This window comes from Jaculus jaculus, chromosome 10, assembly GCF_020740685.1.
Source record: "Jaculus jaculus isolate mJacJac1 chromosome 10, mJacJac1.mat.Y.cur, whole genome shotgun sequence".
In the NCBI taxonomy this organism is placed as follows: Eukaryota; Metazoa; Chordata; class Mammalia; order Rodentia; family Dipodidae; genus Jaculus; species Jaculus jaculus.
Genome location: NC_059111.1, coordinates 70,387,188 through 70,407,693, shown reverse-complemented (window position 1 = coordinate 70,407,693; position 20,506 = coordinate 70,387,188). Strand labels below are relative to the sequence as shown.

Genomic DNA, 20,506 nt, shown 5'->3' with positions numbered 1-20,506 from the left:
CTTCCATTTTGATCCTTTTCAGAAGCACACTTTTTAAAAACATCCCTTCTCATATTTTTCCCTAAGATCCATGCTCAGCTGATCGTGTTCCTAGGATACATGTGACCTACATGGGCTTTTAGACTTCATGTAGTCTACTTCTCTTCTCCTCACTTTATCTTCCCTTTGTAAGGCTTGCAAGTGACCAAGACCATGCAAACCACTCTGAGGCAAAGACAAAAACTTTTATATGGGAAAAGCAGGGCTGCCAGGGTTGGCTCACAAGACAGGAGCACAGCCACCCTGAGTATTAGCTACTGGGATTTATAGGGTTCTTTCAGTTGGGGGAAATTGAGGAAGGGAAAAGTTGAATAAAAAGGTTTCTTTAGGGGAGATCTAAGACAGCCAGGGTGTGAGACAAGAACGCTGATGAGCGGACTTATGAGATAAGGGTGCAGGAAACCATGACCTGAGGGCATTTTCAGGCAAGGAATGGATAATGTCTGGGCTGTTTCTTGAGGAATGTGGATAATCTGCTTCTCCATGCCTCTGTTGCCATTCTGCTGTCATTGGTGACTCCATTTTGGGAGTACATCCCAACCTAACATTCAAGCCTTTTGTTAATGAAAAGAGACGAAGGTTACTTTCTTCATGCTGACCATAGAGGTGATGAGTTCTTATGGGAGAGGCTGAATAATGTGGTTAGTGGTTCTTCCTTCAGGACAGGTGATGAAGAGCCAGTTTCATGGTGGCTACAGGTGGCAGAATGGTGAGATCGATAGCCCTCTCTGTCAGTGCCAGTGTAGCATTCTGTTATGACTTGGTCTTGAGCAAGGCAGAGACTTCTCTTGTATCATATTGTATTAAGTTGGCTTTGGGACAATTGCTGGCAACATCTGTTACAGAGAAGGTGAGGGAGATGGGCTCTGCACACCCTGTGAGAGGACAGAATTAAGAAGATTTTGTCTTTGTCAACAGCTATGACATCAAAATGCCAGGCACATGAGGAGGATTAGCACTCAGAGATGAGGAATAGAGGGCTTGGAACAAGATAGAGGAGGCAGAGGGGTATCAAGAAGAGCATTTGGGGATTACGGGAAGAGTAGGAACACAAGAGAGTTTAAGTTTGAGTGCCTGTTAGGGTGGGGGTGTACTTATACCTGGATGAGGTAGGGTAAGGGCTAAGGAAGGAGGAGGCCCAAGGGATAATTCCGATTCTGGCTAAGGCAAGTGGGAGGAGCTGGGGCCACTGTAGGTGAAATTCAGAAGTAATCAGGATCGGGGAGAAGGAGAACATATGAGAGGCCTGAGTTAATATTACAGTCTAGCATTACAAGTCAGCATCAGACAGGGGAGCCTATTAGTCTGAATCTTTGTTTATATTATAGTTACGTTTTGTAGTTATATTTTTCTTTTTTTTTAATTTAATTTATTAGTTTTCTTTTCAGTAAATACAGGCAGTTTGGTACCATTATTTAGGCTCATCTGTGATCTACACCCTCCCATTAGACAATCCTTGTTATTGAAAATGGGTCGTGCATTGTGGAGTTAGCCCCCAGTTATTAGTATGATAAATGTCTCTGAAAATCATGACCCAACATGTAACTCTGACATTCTTTCCGCCCCCTCTTCCGCAAGATTTCTCTGAGCCATGTTGGGTTCATTTTTGGTCTGCTTCAGTGCTGAGGTGTTGGGGGCCTCTGAGGGTCTGGCTCTCTGATTTGGTAGGAGTTGATTTTTCTCTGCATTGATCTCCTTCCCCTTTGTGCTGGTATCCAGTTCACAGGAAAACATCACCCTTGCTTATTTCGCCAGTTGTCCTTAGTTTCAGTTGGGCCCGTTCTGAGGTATGTTGGGGCAGCTCTCTTCTTAGGATCTGCATCTATCTGGAAAAGAGAAGCAGATTCTCCAACGGAGAGTAAGTTAGCACCCAGAAAATTGAGATAACACTTACTTTTTTGATAGACAGTTTGATAGGTGTAGGCCCTCTTATACCCCGTGATTGATGGTAGCTTGATATTGTAGAGTGGGCTTGTGTTTGGGTATGGTTCTGACTTTTTTCCCAGCTCCAGCTAAGGGTCTAGTACCACTGAGTGGATCAGTTAGCCAAATCAAGAGCAATTGATTCCTCACCATGGCTGTGTACCACTATTGCACTTGTGTGGGTATCACATCCGGTTAATTGTTGCTACTTAGGTTAAACAATGTGTTGCTTGGACAGATCTTGGTCACTTCCCCCAGTCGCCTATGTATTGCCTTCTGGCACTAGACACGCTGACTGTCTGGGGACTGACTCTCTCCTGGCTTCCAGCCATGTCATTCCATTTTACGCGTCAGCTGCGTATGGAGTCTTCAGCAATAGGGTCTTACCACTGGCCTTTGGTGGGTCATCAATTACTCTGACAGAAGTCTGTCATTGTTTTGGGAAACCTTGTAGGTTTCTCTGATCAAAAGCTCATTGTGGATTGTAGGCCCAAGCTGGAAGTGGGGGTTACAGGTCAGTGTCCACTAAGAAATTGATGAAAAAGATAACTAATATACAAGAGTTAGAGAGGAGAGAGATAGAGGGAGAGGGGGAGAGGGAGGGAAGGAAGATGTAGGAGATTTAGGTCAGTCTTGATCCTACCCTCTCCAGTGTCTTGTGGTTCAGGTGTTTCCTCTAAGGGACTAGTGAAGGTTCAGTCATTTGGTCTGTCTTTTAGGAAGTAGAATTTTATGGAACCATTGCCGTTTGGGTCCGGATTACTGTTTCCCACCCTTCAATGCCCTCCCCGCCCTCCCATCCATCTTATTGTCTAGTCCATGAGGTGCTTGCTGAGTATGTAAGGCATCTTGGGCAGATTCAGGTTAGGTGTTGCAGATGAGTGAGACTATGTGTCGATTTTTTTTCTGTGATTGGGTAAGTTCGCTGAGAATGATCTGTTCCAGGTTCAACCATTTTTCCTCAAATTTCTTAATGTCGTTTTTTCTTACTGCTGTATAGAATTCCATTGTGTAGATATACCACATCTTTGTTATCCATTCTTCTAATGATGGACATCTGGGTTGATTCCAGCTTTTAGCTATTACGAATTGAGCTGCTACAAACATGGTTGAGCAAATCTCTCTGGCTTTTGGTTTGAAGGTTTTAGGGTACATGCCCAGTAATGGTATAACTGGGTCTGTTGGTATTTCTATAGTCAGCTTTTTCAGGAGTCTCCATATTGCTTTCCAAAGTGGTTGTACCATCCTGCATTCCCACCAACAGTGAATGAGTGTCCCTGCTTCTCCACATCCTCGCCAGCATTTATTTCCATTTGACCTTTTGATGTTGGCTATCCTTATTGGGGTAAGGTGGAATCTCATAGTTGTTTTAATTTGCATTTCTCTGATGATTAGGGATGATGAACTTTTTCTTAGGTGTGTGTTTGCCATTTGTATCTCTTCCTCTGTGAATTGCCTGTTTAACTCTGTGCCCCATTTTGTGAGTGGGGTATTTGTCTTCTTATGGTTTAGACTTTTCAGTTCTTTGTAAATTCTAGAGATAAGGCCTCTATCAGTTGGATAACCTGCAAATATTTTATCTCACTCTGTGGGTATTCTATTGGCTTTGTTTATTATATGCTTATCTGTAAAGAAACTCTTCAACTTCATATGATCCCAATGGTTGAGTGACTGTTTAAGAACTTGAGCCACTGGGGTTTTACTCAGGAAGTCTTTTTCCATTCCTATATCATGGAAAGTACTTCCTAAATTTTCTTCCAGTAGGATTCAAGTTTCTGGTCTTATCTTGAGGTCTTTGATCCATTTGGATTTGAGTGTAGTGCATGGTGAAATGTGTGGATCAAGTTTTAGTTTCCTGCATGTGGTTATCCAGTTTGTCCAGCACCATTTGTTGAAGATGCTATCTTTTTTCCAGTCTATATTGTTCAGGCCTTTGTCGAATATCAAGTAGCTATAGTTGCTTGTCCCAAAATCCGGGTCCTCAAGTCTATTCCATTGGTCTATACTCCTGTTTTTATGCCAGTACCATGCTGTTTTTATTACTATGGCTTTGTAGTATAACTTTATATCAGGTATGGTGATGCCACCAGAGGTATTTCTTTTGCTGAGGATATGTTTGGATATGCAAGGCTTTCTGCCTTTCCATATGAAATTTGAGATCATTTTTTGTATGTCTGTGAAGAACATTGTAGGGATTTTAATTGGAATTGCGTTAAATCTATATATTGCCTTTGGTAGGATTGTCATCTTCACAATGTTAATTCTGCCTATCCAGGAGCATGGAGGTCTTTCCATCTTTTCAAGTCCTCCTCAATTTCTTTTTTGAGAATTTTTATATTTTCGTTGTATAGATCTTTTACTTCCTTGGTTAACGTTATTCCAAGGTATTTTATTTTATTTTTTGCTATTGAAAATGGGACTATGCCCTTTATTTCTTTTTCTGTGTCTTTGTCATTTGCATACAGAAATGCTTCCGATTTTTGTGCATTGATTTTGTATCCTGCTACTTTTCTATAGGAGTTAATCACCTTCAGGAGTTTTGGGATGGAGTCTCTCGGGTCTCTTACATATACAATCATGTCATCAGCGAATAGAGCTAACTTAACTTCTTCCTTTCCAAGTTGTATCCCTTTTATTTCCTTCTCCTGCCTTATTGCTTGGGCTAGGACTTCCAGAACTATATTGAAAAGCAGAGGTGAGAGAGGACATCCCTGTCTTGTTCCTGATCTCAATGGGAATACCTCCAGTCTCTCTCCATTAAGAATTATTTGGGCCTTTGGAGCTTTGTATATTGCCTTTATTATATTAAGATGTGAACCGGCCATGCCGATTCTCTCCAATGTTTTGATCATGAAGTGATGTTGTATCTTGTCTAAGGCCTTTTATGCATCTATCAAAATGATCATGTGGTTTTTATGTTTAAGCTTGTTTATGTGGTGTATTACATTGACAGATTTTCGTATGTTGAACCATCCTTGTGTTCCTGGGATAAATCCCACTTGGTCAAGGTGGATAATGCTTTTGATGTGTTGTTGGATTTGGTTTGCGAGAATTTTGTTGAGGATCTTTGAGTCTATGTTCATTAGGGAAATAGGCCGATAGTTTTCTTTTCTTGTGGCGTCTCTGCCTGGTTTTGGGATTAGGGTGATACTAGCTTCATAGAAGGAGTTGGGTAGTTTTCCCTGTTCTTCAATTGTGTGGCACAGTTTCAGGAAGATTGGTTTGAGTTCTTCCATGAAGGTTTGATAAAATTCGGCTGGGAATCCATCTGGTCCTGGATTCTTCTTTTTTGGGAGGTTTTTTATTACTTTTTCAATCTCCATGAGCGTGATGGGTTCATTGAGGTGGTTGATCTGCTCTGAGTTTAGCTTTGGTAGATGATATGCATCCAGGAATTTATCCATCTCCTCCACATTTTCCAGTTTTGTGGAGTAGAGGTTTTTGAAATAAGTCCTGATGATTCTGCCGATTTCACTGATGTCTGTTGTAATCTCTCCTTTTTCATTTTGAATTTTGTTAATTTGGAGTCTCTCCTTTTTTTGCTTGATCAAATTGGCCAGAGGTTTGTCAATCTTGTTTATTTTTTCAAAGAACCAGCTCTTTGTTTTGTCAATTGCCTTAATTGTTTCCTTGGTTTCCAATTCATTAATTTCTGCTCTGATTTTAATTATTTCCTTCCTTCTGGAGCACTTTGGGTTTGATTTTTCTTGTTTTTCCAATGCCTTTAGGTGGATGGTTAAGCTATTGATTTGGGATTTTTCTGTCTTTTTTATGAAGGCATTGAGTGCTATGAATTTTCCCCTGAGGACTGCCTTCATTGTGTCCCATAAGTTTGGTATGATGTGTTCTCACTGTCATTCAATTCCAGGAATTTTGCAATTTCATTTTTTATTTCATCCACTATCCATTTATTGTTTAAGAGTGTGCTATTCAGTTTCCAGTTGCCGTTGGGGGTCTTGTTGGTTTTTTTGTTGTTGATTTCTAGGAATATAGCATTATGATCTGATATCATGCAGGGAATTATGTCGATTTTCCTAAATATGTGGAGGCTATCTTTGTGACCCAGTATATGGTCTATTTTAGAGAATGTTCCATGGGCTGCTGAGAAGAATGTGTAGTCTGTGGATTTGGGGTGGAAAGTTCTGTAGATGTCTGTTAGGTGTAAGTGCTCTATGGTTTTGTTGAGCTCTCTTACTTCCCTGTTGAGCTTCTGTTTGGATGATCTGTCTATTACTGATAATGGTGTGTTAAAGTCCCCAGCTATGATGGTGTTGGTGGTTATTTCTGTTTTATTGTCAAGTAGGTTTTGTTTTATGAACTGCGGTGCCCCTGTGTTTGGTGCATACAGATTTATGATTGTAATATCCTCTTGATGGATTGTTCCCTTTACAAGTAGGAAGTAGCCTTCTTTGTCTTTTTTGATTGTTTTTGGTTTGAAGTCAACTTTATCTGATATTAATATAGCTACACCTGCTTGTTTCTTATTCCCATTTGCTTGGAATATTGTTTTCCACCCTTTCACCCTGAGGAGGTTTCTGTCTTTAGTGGTAAGGTGGGTTTCTTGAAGGCAGCAGATTGAGGGGTCTAATTTTTTGATCCACCCTGTTAGCCTGTGTCTCTTGATGGGTGAATTAAGGCCATTAATGGTTAGGGTGATGACTGTGAGATTTGATTTGATCCCTGTCATTTTGTGGTGGTAGAGGTGTGTTGGCATTTCCATGGAATTTTTTTGTTTTTTTTGTATCTACTCTGGGTTTGATTGCTGTGATCTTCTTCTTGTAGGCATTTGTGTTTGGTTATTTGTTTCTTCTCTGTGGAGAATTTCCTGGAGTACTTTTTGTGGGTTTGGTTTTGTGTTCATATAATTGTAAAGCTGAGTTTTATCATGGAAAGTTTTCCTTTCACCATCTATTATAAGGGAGACTTTTGCTGGGTAGAGTAGTTTAGGTTGAAAGCCATAGTTTCTTAGAGTTTGGAGAGTTTCATTCCAGGCCCTTCTAGCTTTCAGGGTTTCCATTGAGAAGTCTGAAGTAATTCTGATGGGGTTTCCTTTGAAAGTGGTGTGCTGTTTTTCCCTAGCTGCTTTTAGGATTTTTTCCTTGGTGTCAATGTTTAGAGTCTTAATGATAATATGCCTTGGGGAGTTTCTCCTTTGGTCTAGTCGGTTAGGAGTTCTGTTTGCTTCTTGAATCTTGATGGGCCTTTCTTTTAAGAGACGGGGGAAGTTTTCTTCAATTATTGTGTTAAATAAGTTCTCCATGCCTTTGGTCTGAAATTCTTCTCCTTCTGGTATTCCAATGATTCTGATATTAGGACGTTTAAGTGTATCCCACAATTCCCTCATGTTCTGTTCACAGGAACTTTTGAACTTACTGAAATTTTTGGACTCTCGAACTGTTTCTTCCATCCTGTCTTCCAGATCAGAATTTCTATCTTCCACTTCACTGACTCTATTTTTGAGAGCCTCTAGCAAATTTTGGACTTGTTCAATTAAGTTTGCATTTTCTTCTACTTTCCTATGTATCACTTCCATTGCTTTGTCCAGCTCCCTTTTTGTCTCATTTTCTGATTTTCTTGATGATTCTTGGAAATCATCCTTGCATTTCTTTATGTTTTCATTTAGTGTGGCCAGCTGATTTTTAAGGTCCTCTTTTTTTTCATTCTCCCTCAACTCTCTTAGCTCTCTTTGAATTCCTTCTAGTGTCTTATCATATTGCTCTAGCTTAGTGATGGTAGCATCCATACGATTATCTATCCTTTGTAGCTTTCCTGTCAGATCTAGCAGTAGTTTGGTCAGGGTTGCATTGTTCATTGCTTCCACTTGATGTTCTGATCCTAAACACTCTTCTATGTTTTGGTTTGTTGTGATCCTTGTTGGAATGGGTGATCTGTCTGGATTTTCTTCCATTTTATTTTTTGTGTTATTTCTTTTGCGCTGTGGTCTACCCATGTCAGTGTATGGGCAGGTAGCTGGGTGGAGCAGCCTGGGATCTAGCTTAATGCAAATCCAAGGCAGCCTGGGGCAGTTGTAAGCAGCCTGGGTTTTTGCTCACTCTTGCCAAATCCGCCTACCTATAGCCTGACAGGGGCACCAAAGTTGCCTGAATTCTCACCCAGTAATGTACCTAAGCTGTCTGCCTTTGAGCTTGAAAAGGGACTGAGGTAGCAAGCCTTGAAGGTGCCTAGATTCTGGCTGGGTACACTGGGGTCTGTAAACAGTCTGTGCTCTTCCGCCTCAGGGGAGTGGGGGATGGGTGGCGATGTACAGGTAGGGGATGGCACCTGTGCTGGCGCTAGTGACTAAGTGTGGACTTATGTGGCTCTTGCTGTGGGACTGGGCCCACTGCACGTGCAATTGTAGTGCAGAGGCAGATGATGTGGGTACGTTATCAGGACACAGCAGAAACTGACCGGCGGCAAGTGATGTGAGAACAGCAGGGCGTGAGGGGAGGGGGGGCAGCTAGGAGCGTGGGGCGCTGTGGGATACCGTGGGGTGCTCTGGACTCGCAGGGGGGGAATGGGCGGATCGCGCGGGGGGGTGAGGGGGTCCAGGGGGTTGCGGGTCGCGCAGGGGGCGTGGAGCACGCTGAGGTAAGATGGATTGCTGGATGCTGCGGGATGCTGTGGGGCAGTCTGGACGCGCGGCGGGGGTGGGGTGCACGGGGGGGCTCGAGGAGCGCAGAGGTGGGGCGCGGGGAGTCTCGGGGCACGCGGGGGGTGCGGGGCACACCTGGGCGCCCGGGCGCTGGACGCTGCATGGCGCTTTGAGCACCCCTGTCGTGGTAGGGATCGTTGGGCATGCTGGTGGGGGAGGCGGGGGCGGGGAGCGCGGGGGGGGGCTCAAGGCGCATGGGGGGGCGTGGGGGTCTCAGGGCGCACGGGGGGGCGCGAGGGTGCTGGGCACGCCTGGGCGCCCGGGGCGCGGGGCGCTTGGGGCGTGCCTGCTGTGTGTGGATAGAGAACACGGAACGCGCGGGGGGTGGGGCGCATGGGAGGGTGGGGCGGGCGTGGGGTGGTCTCGAGGCACGCGGGGGTGGGGCGCAGGGGTCTTGGGCGTGCGGGGGCGCGGGGCAGGCCTGGGCGCCCGGGGCGCAGGAAGCCTTGGTTCGCTCGGGCCGTGTCTGCTGTGTGTGGATAAGGAGCGTGGGGCGTGCTGGGGGGGAGGGGCGCACTGGGGGGGTACGGGGGGTGTGGCGGGCGGGGGGCACGGGGGTTGTGGGGTGCGTTGGGCAGCCAGGTCGCGTGGGGCTTGGTGTGCACGGGGTGCTGGGCCACTGGGCGCGGGGCCGCGCCCGATGCAGTTATTCACAGCAGGCGGGGTGGCTGGGCGTGGGTCGCGGGGGTGTGTGCTTCCCTCTTTTATCCCAATCTGTGCCCTCCCTCTTCAAAAAGTTCCTAATTTCCCTTGAATACTTGCCTTTTTTTCCCTCATTGTTTGTAGTGCAGCTAGGCAGTCGCCATCTTGACTGGAAGCCTGTAGTTATATTTTTCTTATTGGGTGATTAAGACCATGTAGACTACCAGAATTTACTATATATTTTGGATGTCAATAATGGCATTGTAAGAGAGATGTTTAGGGACCTGTGAAGAGTTCTATGACTCTCACCATTGTCATCTGCTAGGATAAGTCAAGGTCATGCTGACCAAGTGGCCCTCCCTCTTTTGGGAAGTGTGGAGGACTAATTTTCCTCCAATATGACTCTCCTGTTGCACATACACTGACTTGGAATTCATTTCTGGGTCTCCATATCCGCTCTGATCAAGAAGACAGGTAAGTTACCAGATGCTAGATGTTAGCAAGTGTCCCATCATCTCCTGTGGCCTTTTGAACTTGAAGGAGGAACCAAAACATTTGTTATCCTTTTAACTCCAATGTTCCCAATTGCTTTTGGCCTCTATATATGGTTACTAATCACTCAGAGACACTGTACATATCTGGTTAGCAAGATAAATTAGTTAAAAGGGTGCAGAACATATCTGGTTAGCAAAGCAGATCTGGTTAGAGAATGACACAACAGTTTAAAGTCATTTTGATTAATATTTAAGTTTAGTTGTCAGATGACAGTGGAAGCTATATCAGGAACATAGAAAGCACAGACATTCTATCTTTAAGTATCTGTCAGTGTAAGCATAGTCAGAACATTTTGGTAGCCCCAAAATATTTTGCTAATTATTTTACCAATAGCTTTAAACCAATTGATTTAATCTAGAAATTGTATGTCAGAAAAAAAGACAAAACAGTATAAAAACTTGACATCTGTTTTTGTAAACAACTTTGGCTAAACTGTATACCAATGTAAGTACCAATTACTTCCCAAATGGAAGCAGAACAGCAATTTAAAATTATTTTTCTAGGGCAGGAAACATGCCTTAAGTATTAATATCTTTATAAGCAATGAAATTACTTTACCAGAAAGGAGGTTAATAAATTAATTAAGCAAAACTTTGACTGAGACTGATTATACATAGCTCAATAATAAAACATGATCATTGTTGAGTTAAGCAAGCCCAATTTTAACATACATTAGACAATATGAGAGTCACAAAGTAATTTTTTAAATAAGTACCTTTTACCATTGAACAATTTTAAGGCTTAACTAAAGAAACATTTATTACTGTTACATGAATCTTAGATGAACTATATTAGCATTGTTTGTATACAGTGGATTTCCTTAAGACATGGGGAGCTTCCTCAGCTTTTCTAAGAACAAAATCACAAAAAGTCATTTTTTATAAGACTTAGATTATAACCTCAGTGACAATTACCCAGCAAAACCAGCATGAATAAGACAAGAACCATCTTAAAGTTACAGAGTTTTAGCCAGGCATGGTGATGTGGGCTTATTGACAGCCAAACATCATGGACTTTTTATAAACCAAATTACAATATTCTCATATCTGGAAAAGTGTGATATTGACAAAAAAGTAGAATCTATATATTTAAGGCACATGAAGCTACAGAGAATAAACTATGAACAAAAGATCTGCTAATAGAATTGAAAATAACCAAGAAACATATACTATGTAGTAATATTTTTGGCTTAAATATGAAGACAGGAAAAATTTTACAGTTTTTAAAGCTTATCAAAATTGGGATATATATATATATATATATATATATATATATATATATATATATATATATATATATATATATGGAAATTTAGCACATTTAAAAGCGAAATAAGATGTCCATACAATCTATAAGTCAGTTTCTGAAATTAATTCAGCTATATCTAATATACCCAAAGAATAGAGGAACTGGATTAAACTTCCATGATCTAATGAAAAAAGCAAACAAGTCTCATGGAGAAGAGGGAATGGGCATGTCAGGTCCACTTGCCACTGCAAACAATTTCCAAATCTATGTTCCACTATGTGCATCTATCTGGCTCTGCAAATAAGCACCTTTAACTGCTAAGCCAAAAATAAATATTTTTAATTTCCTCCAAATCAATTTTATAGAACTATATTGAATTCCAAACATGCACAAAATTCCATGACACAATCTATAACTAATGGAACCTTAACCAGCTCCATAATTTTGCCTGTGGTACTTTGGTAAAGTTGTTCAGTAATGACATAAGTTAAATTTAAAGTATTAAGACTGATTGTTCAAGGAATTGAGAAATTACATCCTGTATCACAATATAACTTTGTTTAGAACTTTCTTTCACTGCTCACCATTAAGTAAATAGTTTTCAAGTATATGGCAGATAAATACTGTTCAGTGTGTCCAAATGTGGTCTACATACCTTATAAAATAGGGGATAAAAGGGTAAATAATTCCTCTGTGAGATTTGTTTTTGAGGCAGAGATTCAGATATAATAGCTTTAGGAGAGAATTAAATATTAATATTAATGAGTCAATTTTAACCTTAAGATTTAGTTAAAAGGTTGACTGACAGAGGAAATTATCTAACTTGGTTGGGTACTCTGAATTCAATCTATCATAACCATTATTATGACCAGATTAACATCAATAAGTTCAAATTTTACATTTACAGTCTGAATACCATAGTAACCTGCTACCATCCAGGACCTTCCTTTGTTAGTCTGATGTAAGTACTAGGCTAATAGTCATTTTATATCTCAAGAAGTCTGCAATCCGATTAAGTACTTTGCCTTTAACCTTTTGTTTCAGCTTTCTCATACCTTCATCTACATATTTATTTATACCTTCATCTACTTACTTTTACTCTACAATCTATGTAACCACTCTGTAACAATCTTTTTCATCAGACATTTCCAACATTTAAATTTTTCTCTCCAGTTTATCTTTTATAGTCAGTTCATCTTTTAACTACCAACAAAAACTTTCATTGTCCTAGCCATAAGAATTTTAATAAAAGGCCTTTTGAAATAACTTTTTTTTAAATAAAAGAGCAGATCAGATTTGACTTATACTATTTATCCAGAATAAGCATATAGATTTTATTATTTAATGATTTCTGAACTTCGTTTCTTATAACTTTTCTGAAGCACTTTTTTTAAAATATGGAAGCAAATTAGAACATTATTAGAAATTTTCTTACAAACTCATCATTGAGTACTTTTAAATTTAAACATAAATCTTGAGGCTATTGTCTGTTAGCAGTTCCATAGAAGCATAAAAAGATAAAATAAATGTACAAACAGTTACACATTTTTTTAAAAGAAGTTGAGATTCCCTGTGCTTACAGTCTCCTGGTTCTGAAAGGCAGGGAAGCTAAGAAAGCCATTTTTTTCTTTCTCCCTAAGTTCTGATCCTGCCATTTTACAACTCTTTAAGAACTAAGAGAATCTTGTATTTTTTCCTATCTATGATTTTAATTATGTTTAGTGTTTCTTCTGGGGTACACTCCATAGGAAAAGTTGACCACACCATGTAGTACAGTGGGCTTGGTGAAAAACACCTCACCCCCATGAAATGGTAGTGCTCAGAGCAGAAATTACTCTGCAGCCTTAGGGCTATGAGCCACAAATATACTCATATACATACATTCATTTTAAGTGGACTTTTCATACAGACTTCAAATAACAATTTTCCCCTCATACATTCATTCACCCAGAAGCTATGCATTTCTATTCTAAATTTTTATTCTATTTACAACTTCTGGACCAAAATAAAACCTTGTTACCAGGCAGGGGTCAGGAGAGGCTGAGGGAGCTGGAGGAGCCAGAGGAGCTGTTGGGGCCATGTCTATTGCATCCAGATGAGGATGAATATGGGGAGGGGTTGAATTAGAGAGCATTCCTGAGACTTTGGCTAGAAGGACCTGTTGATTAGAGCAGGTAGAGCAGAGAGAAGACCGTGTACACAGAGTGAAAATGTATGTATATAAGGTATTTCAGACCACTTGCCTATACGTTGGCAGAAGTTTTTAAATCAGTGAGAATTTGGAAATCAAAAGTATCATTCTCAGGTCATTTGGACCCATTGTCCAGCTTATATTGTCACCAGGCAGAGTTGCAGAGAAAGATCAGAGGACATTGCTAGATATTATCCAAGAGTCATAGAGGCTTTAATTTTTTCTTCTTCTTCTTCTTTTTTTTTTTTTTTAGAGATTTGGTATGTTATCAGGTCATGCACTTGCCATCCACTGTATTATCATCTGCGAAGTTTTGACTGGAAGGTACTGTGAGAGGTCTTTGTCATACCTGAAAACCTGTAGCATTCAACCTCACATTGAACTCAGGAGCAAAGAACTGGGGCAAAATAGTTGGAAATCAAAGCTGGTGTGCTCACAGTCAGCTAAGTTGCTGACTGAAGCTATGTGTATGACAGACGATGTCATTGGCTATCTCTTGGAACAGGTACTGAGTCAGGAGCTCAGACCAACTGCACCATTTTCATGACTGACTATGTGGGGGTCAGATGTTGGTTAGCAACAGGGGTCAGACACCGTGTGTGTGTGTGTGTGTGTGTGTGTGTGTGTGTGTGTGTGTGTACACACACGCATGTACATGCAAGCACACACAGAGCATAATTTACTCATGTCTACAGTGATGCACACTAGGGCTTGAAGTAGTGAAAGTTGTAGCAAGCAAATAGCATTTCACATGTTACTATGCTCTTTAGCAAAGAGGTATGCTGAAACCTTGTGCAGAGCAGGCCCTTGACAACTGTGGTGACACCTCCCCATGAATGGATGATGCTAACAGCTCCCATTCTTCCATCTTCAGCTGTCTCCAATCATCTTTACTATACTGCTTTCACAAGTATGATGGAGTAAAACTATATCCTGTTCCCCAATGAGTATCAAAACATGATCACCAGCTTTTTTTTTTTTTTTTTTAACCCAGGAGAGACATTCAGGAACCAGGGTGTACCCTCTCCCTGCTTGACAGAACTGATAATTAGAATGGAGTGTTACAAGTAAAATCAGATTATTTTCCCCAACTCTGCTGTGCTGCAAGCCTTGGGTTAGCTCTTCCATGATATACAGCTTCTTAAGTGAACTCTTAAGCCCTTTCAAGATTATGTTCCATAATAGACAGTTGTCAAATTGTTGCTCTTTGTAGGGAAATGAATGCAGAGCTCTTTTTCTTTACCATCTTGCTGATATTCCTGTTTTAAAACTTCTTTTCGGTAGCTATTATGCTTTTAGTCACCATGACAAGATACTTGAGAAAGTCAACTCTGAATGAATTTATTTTGTCTCAACTTTTAATGTCTCAGCCCTGGAATAGCCGATTCTATTGTTTTGGACATGTGAAATGGCAGAGACATCATGGTAGGATGGTTTATTGAACTATAGCTACTCACTTCATGGCAGCTAGGAAACAAGAAGAGTGAAAAATGCCCTAGGACAAGACACAGTTATTAATGGCATGTCCAGGGGGACCTAATTTCTCCATTGAAATCCTATTTCCTAGTTTCTATGACCTCCCTCAAAATCCTATCAAACCATGAATATGTCAAGGATTTAAACCATCAATTAGGTTAGAGCTCTCTCTTTTTTTTTCTAAAAAGTAATATGGAACAGTTTACAAATTTTCATGTCATCCTTGCACAAGGGCCATGCTAATCTTCTGTGTCGTACCAATTTCAGTATATGTGCTGCTGAAGGGAGCACTGGGATAGTGCTCTCTTGACACACTCACTCCCCAAATGCTTCACTTCTAAACATTACACTGAGGTCCACGTCTTCAACACATGAGTTGTGGGGAACAATTCACATCTGAACTGTAGCATCTTCTTATTCTTCATATCTTAGGGTTGGTATATTAATTCATATTATGTTTGAATGGATAAATTATTCCAGATTATTTTATGAATCTCCTCAAGCATGGACTTTTTCAAAAACAACTATATAGGCTTTGGCTTTGGAGGATCTGAATATATTGACACATGTAATTGTAATGAGCCAGTTGTTTAGTATAATGCTAGTCAGATATCTCCCCCAGGATAATGTTAACATGTCTAATCACAACAGTCCAGTTATTGTCATCCAGTTCTTATTGATTATTCACATATAGCTTTGAGGGAAAATGAGTAAATAAATATGAGGCTGGAAGCCTAAGATTTCTGGTATGAGAACATTTAAATGATTGTTCTCACTATAAAGATGAGAAAACTGAAGTTGGGGGAGTTTTGATCATTAGGGTAAGGTTATATTTTAAATTAAAGTTGCATAATTTGAAATTTTCTTTGTGAATCTCTAACTCAAAAACCCATGATTGTTATTTTGTACCAATTCCTTCTAACATAATTCCTAGTACAGATTTATTTATTTATTTATTTATTTATTTATTTATTTATTTATTTATTTATGAGAGAGAAGAGAAAAACAGAATGGGTGTGCCAATACCGGTAGTCACTGCAAACAAATTCCTGATGCATGAGCCACCTTATGCATTTGGTTTATATGGATCCTGAGGAATCTAATCTGGGTCTTTTGACTTTGCAGGCAAATGCCTTACCTTCTAAGCCACCTCTAAGCTGAGATTTGTATTTTTTTCTTTTATTTTGAGATTTGTATTTTTAATGAAAATTCAGATTGCAGTAAACTTTTATTTAATTAAAAAAATACTGACAATGATAAAAAGATGGATAGTATGAAGGTTAATCTTGATTGTCAACTGTGTTTGATCTGGAATCAACTCCTGGTGTGTCAGTAAAGATATATCCAGAAAGAAATAAAAGGAGAGATGAACCACCCTCATATTTGACAGTGTCTTAGAATGAGTAAAGAAAACAGAAGTGTTACCTGCCTTTGTTTCATGCCAATCCCTGGGGCTCTCACTGATGCTGATGCTCTTACTGCATTCAGTGCTTTTCTGATGACAGATTCTAGCTATTTTGGTCTTGTTATGTGGGTAAGTAACACTCTAGGAATCTTCAATGCCTTCAGAGCCAGATTGGCATTTAGCTTCATGGATGGGGGATTACCACATTGTCAACCTATCCATTATACAGGTATTTTTTGACTACCACCTTCAGTATGTGTGTATATATATATATATATATATATATATATATATATATATACACACACACACACATATACATATACATATATACATATATGTGTGTGCATATATATGTATATCTACATATATATGTATATAAAATGCATACATGTATTTATAGAATATAAACTCACACATTCATATATTCTCTTTGTTCTGTTCTATAACAGACTGTGGTGCCTGCAGTTGATCTAGAGGAACAGGAATGGAGCAATCAAATCCTCTTCTCTCTCATAAAGGTCATGGACAAGCACGGCACTCAGCAAAACCACTGAAGACTCAGACCAGTCCTGAGATCCCTGCTGAGTCAAACTCACCCTGAAATCTCCTGTGAACATAGTTATAGCTAGTCTTGTACACTGGACATCAAATATAGCCTTCCTCACGCCCATTTTTTCTGTGATGCCTTTCCCTCCTCTTAACGTCTTGTATCTTCTCCCTGATATGTCTAGGGGCTTCAACTGGAAATAAGCACATATCCCCAATAGTTTCTATGAGCCAGGCCATCAGGGACTGATTTCCCTCATGTTGCCTGATTTTGCAACATTTGTATTGTAGGAAAAAACCCCCACAGGGGGTCCCCACGCTCTGCCCGGATAAGGCGACACCCCAAATCACTCACTCACGAGAAGCGGTCTTGATGCAAACTGCAAGAGGATTTTATTCCAAGCGCGCTGGGGCCCACAGTCGTACACCGCACAGGGGTAGAGGACTGCAGAGCCCTGAATGCAGGAACAGGACAGTTTTTATAGGGTTTCTAACAAAGCCTGTGCCTTAGACCAATCATTTTCTAATATTAGGAGCCCCGCAGGGTGTTAGCCAGTCAGTTGGTGCCACCCCATAGTTTCTAAGCCAATTAGTTTATGACCTTGGTGGTCAGCGTTTGCGCAGGTCCTTGGGTGGGAGTAGCAGAGTGTGGTATCAGTCTCCTGTGACCTTGGAGGTCAGCACTTGTGCAATTCCTTAGGTGGGGGTAACAGAGTATGGTATCAGCCTCCTATGACCTTGGTGGTCTGAGACAGGCTGCTACAGCCTATGGTGCGAGTTACTAAGGCTTACCGTGTAGGCTACTAAGGCTTACAGTGTGGGCTATTAAGGCTTATGGTGCAAGCTATTTACAGAAACCAAATAAGTGGTTCACTTCATTACTCATTTCCCATCCTTGAGGGCTATCTCATGCCCTTTTACCTAGTTTTATATTAGGAGTGGGCTCTGATACAATGAGAAGAAGGATTCTTTACTTGCTTCTGACAGAGTAAAACCTGGAGTTTGAGGTATGCAGGTGGCCCGCTTAAGCTCCCTTTGGAGCGTGATAGTATTTCTGAGCTTCTGAATTCTTGGGCCTTTCAGTATCAAGGATGAATGGGTAGTTATATTCTAAAGTTCTCTGTTTCCACAGCACTTAGATGGGTCACATGCCCCCATGTCTCACAGTTCCATAAGCTAGAATGTAAAAGGCTTTTACCAATTGCTTAAGAAAGACCCAGAAACCAGACTGGTGCCATGACAGGCTTCAGTAAGATACTGCCCTGGCTAGACCTAAGTTTCAAATATCCACTTAGGCAGAGGACCTGAGTCAGCCCCTAGACATGTCCAGGCATGCCCAAGACTTGCCCAGGACTTGTCCCTTCTGCCTCTCTGCCCCAACCAATCAAAAACAATACAAGTACAGTTACTGTTTAAACCAACCAATCATCTAACCACCCCCTACTTCTTTGCTCAAATCCCTATAAAACCCCTGCCCTCCTGATATTCAGGAATCTTATATGGATACACTGCATTGGTGAAGTCAAGAGTCGGAGCTTAATCTCTAAATAAAGCTCCTTGCCTTTGCATATGTGTTTGGTTCTCCCTTGTGGTCACTGGGAGGCCAGAGATTTGGGCATAACACTTAAAAGTTCTTCCCAAGCCAAGCAGCTCAGAGCTAGAAAACACCTTGACTATCCTCCACCAGCCCATCATTGAGACCTCTATCTACCTACTGAGTTTTGGTTCCTCTCTGTTTAAGGTCAGACCTAATGGGAATCTTCTATTATTTTACATCTTCCTTTTTCTCCTTGCTGTCTTAATTTTTCCCAGGTGTTCCAAGCTTCAGGAGCCCAAAAGTTTCTCTTTAGTGCAGACCTAATTTGCATGCTATTTCTCTTGCTTCCTGCCAGCTGTTAAAAAAAAAAAAAAAAAAAAAACACATGTAAGTGAACACTGCCATCCTCTTTTATTCAATTTATCTGCCAAATTAGAAACAAATGCAGATGATGCTAGCTGCATGTCCTTTGTCTTCTGTGACTCCTCCTTTATATAAGCAAGTTCCTGCTGGGCACTCATCTCAGCCTCAGTTGCATGCCTTATTATAGGATAACACAACTAATACAACATTTCATACCATGCATGCTAACCTTAGGGTTCAAAATATATGCCCTAGTTTTTCAACTATTTACAGGGCAGCAGCATACCCATGAGTGAAAGTCACTCTTCATGCAGGTGTACAGCTCCATGGTACACAGAAAATGGCCTCCCCATGACATCTTCTCAATGTCATGGACCCTCTAAAGACTTCTTGTGCTTGGCTGGATATTGTATGACCAGCCCTAGGGAACATGACAATATCACTACAGTAATAAATAACACTGTCTCATGCCAATTGGGGTAAGGTAATCACATAGATATCACTGCCATGGAAGCTCCATCCTCATACAGGTCTGGCAGATCTGCTGTATTCACATTTCTCAGTGTCCATTGCAGGTCAGGTGTTGAGGTGTAAGTGGCTGGCAAGAGTGCTGTGTAGAGTCTTTGACAGGCCTTCATCTGTAAATCAGTGGGGATACTTGGCTTTTTAAAGCAAATCCCTCTGTTATATAGTCTCTATTTTATTATTTTATTGTTTTATTTATTTGAGAGAGAGAGAATGGGCACACTCAGGCCTCCAGCCACTGCAAATGAACTCCAGACACATATACCACCTTGTGCATATAGCTTATGTGAGACCTGGGGAATCAAACTGAGGTCCTTTGGCTTTGCAGGAAACTGCCTTACTGTTATGCCATCTCTCCAGCCCTGTCATCTCTTTTTTTAAGAAATAGCTCTTGGCCTGCTATAGTAGCTTATTAGAAGTAAAATGTTTGGGTTTTAGTAATGACTGTGCAGTTAAAGGTGCTTTGTCTCAAAGTCTGATGGCCCGAGTTCAATTTCACAGTACCCACATAAAGGCAAGCATACAAAGTTGTGAATGTGTCTGGAACTAGTTTTTAAGAGAGAGAGAGAGAGAAGGAGAGAAAGAGGAAGAGACTGAGAATATGAGTAAGTGTATAGGCTTGTCATGGCATCCTATCACTGCACATAAACTTTAGATGTATGCATCACTTTCTGCATCCAGCTTTAAGTGGGTATTCATGAATCAAATCCAGGCTGTCAGGCTTTGAAAGCAAGCATTTAAACAGCTGAAACATCTGGCTTCACTCCTTGAAATATTTTGCCAACTTGTAAATAAATAAATATGAGTAAATTATTTGCTTGTTTTTTGTTTTTCTTGTTTTTTCTCTGTATGTTCGTACATGTGTGAATGTGTGTGTGGCTGCATGTGTATCGAGGCAACATGAAAACTTTGGCTGTTCACAGGAGCTCTGTCCACACCTTGTTTCAGAATGATTTCTCATTCCAGTGGAACTCAGCAATTAGGAGAGAAAGGCTGTTTAATAAGACGCAAGGACCCTCCTTTCTTGACATCCCCAATTCTGCGATTGCAAGTATATGCCACTGTGCCAGACAGTTTATATCAGTTCTGGCATGGACCTCAGGTTCTCATGCTTTCAATGCAAGCCTTTTACCAACTGAACTTTTTCCCCATCCTAGGAAAATTTGATGATTATTTTTCTACTGAATTTCAATAATCATGAGCAAAGTGGAATCCTACCTTGTATAACACTAATCTATACCCTGGTACCTGGTACATACTAAGACACTCAATAAAAGTTTGTGAAACAATAACTATTTGGTCCATAAATATCAGTACTTCCTCTACTCAAAAACTGATTCAACAGATTTTACTATGGGTTTTCTGCAATTGTTATAAAGCGTTTCTAATTTAAAACTT

General features: G+C 40.6%; 1 non-coding gene across 1 annotated transcript; it reads right to left on the bottom strand.

The window, feature by feature from the left end:
* Positions 1–14,915: 14,915 nt before the first annotated feature.
* LOC123464206 lies at positions 14,916–15,020 on the bottom strand. Its single transcript, XR_006639444.1, has one exon. It is a non-coding gene; the product is annotated as a U6 spliceosomal RNA (small nuclear RNA).
* Positions 15,021–20,506: the final 5,486 nt, after the last annotated feature.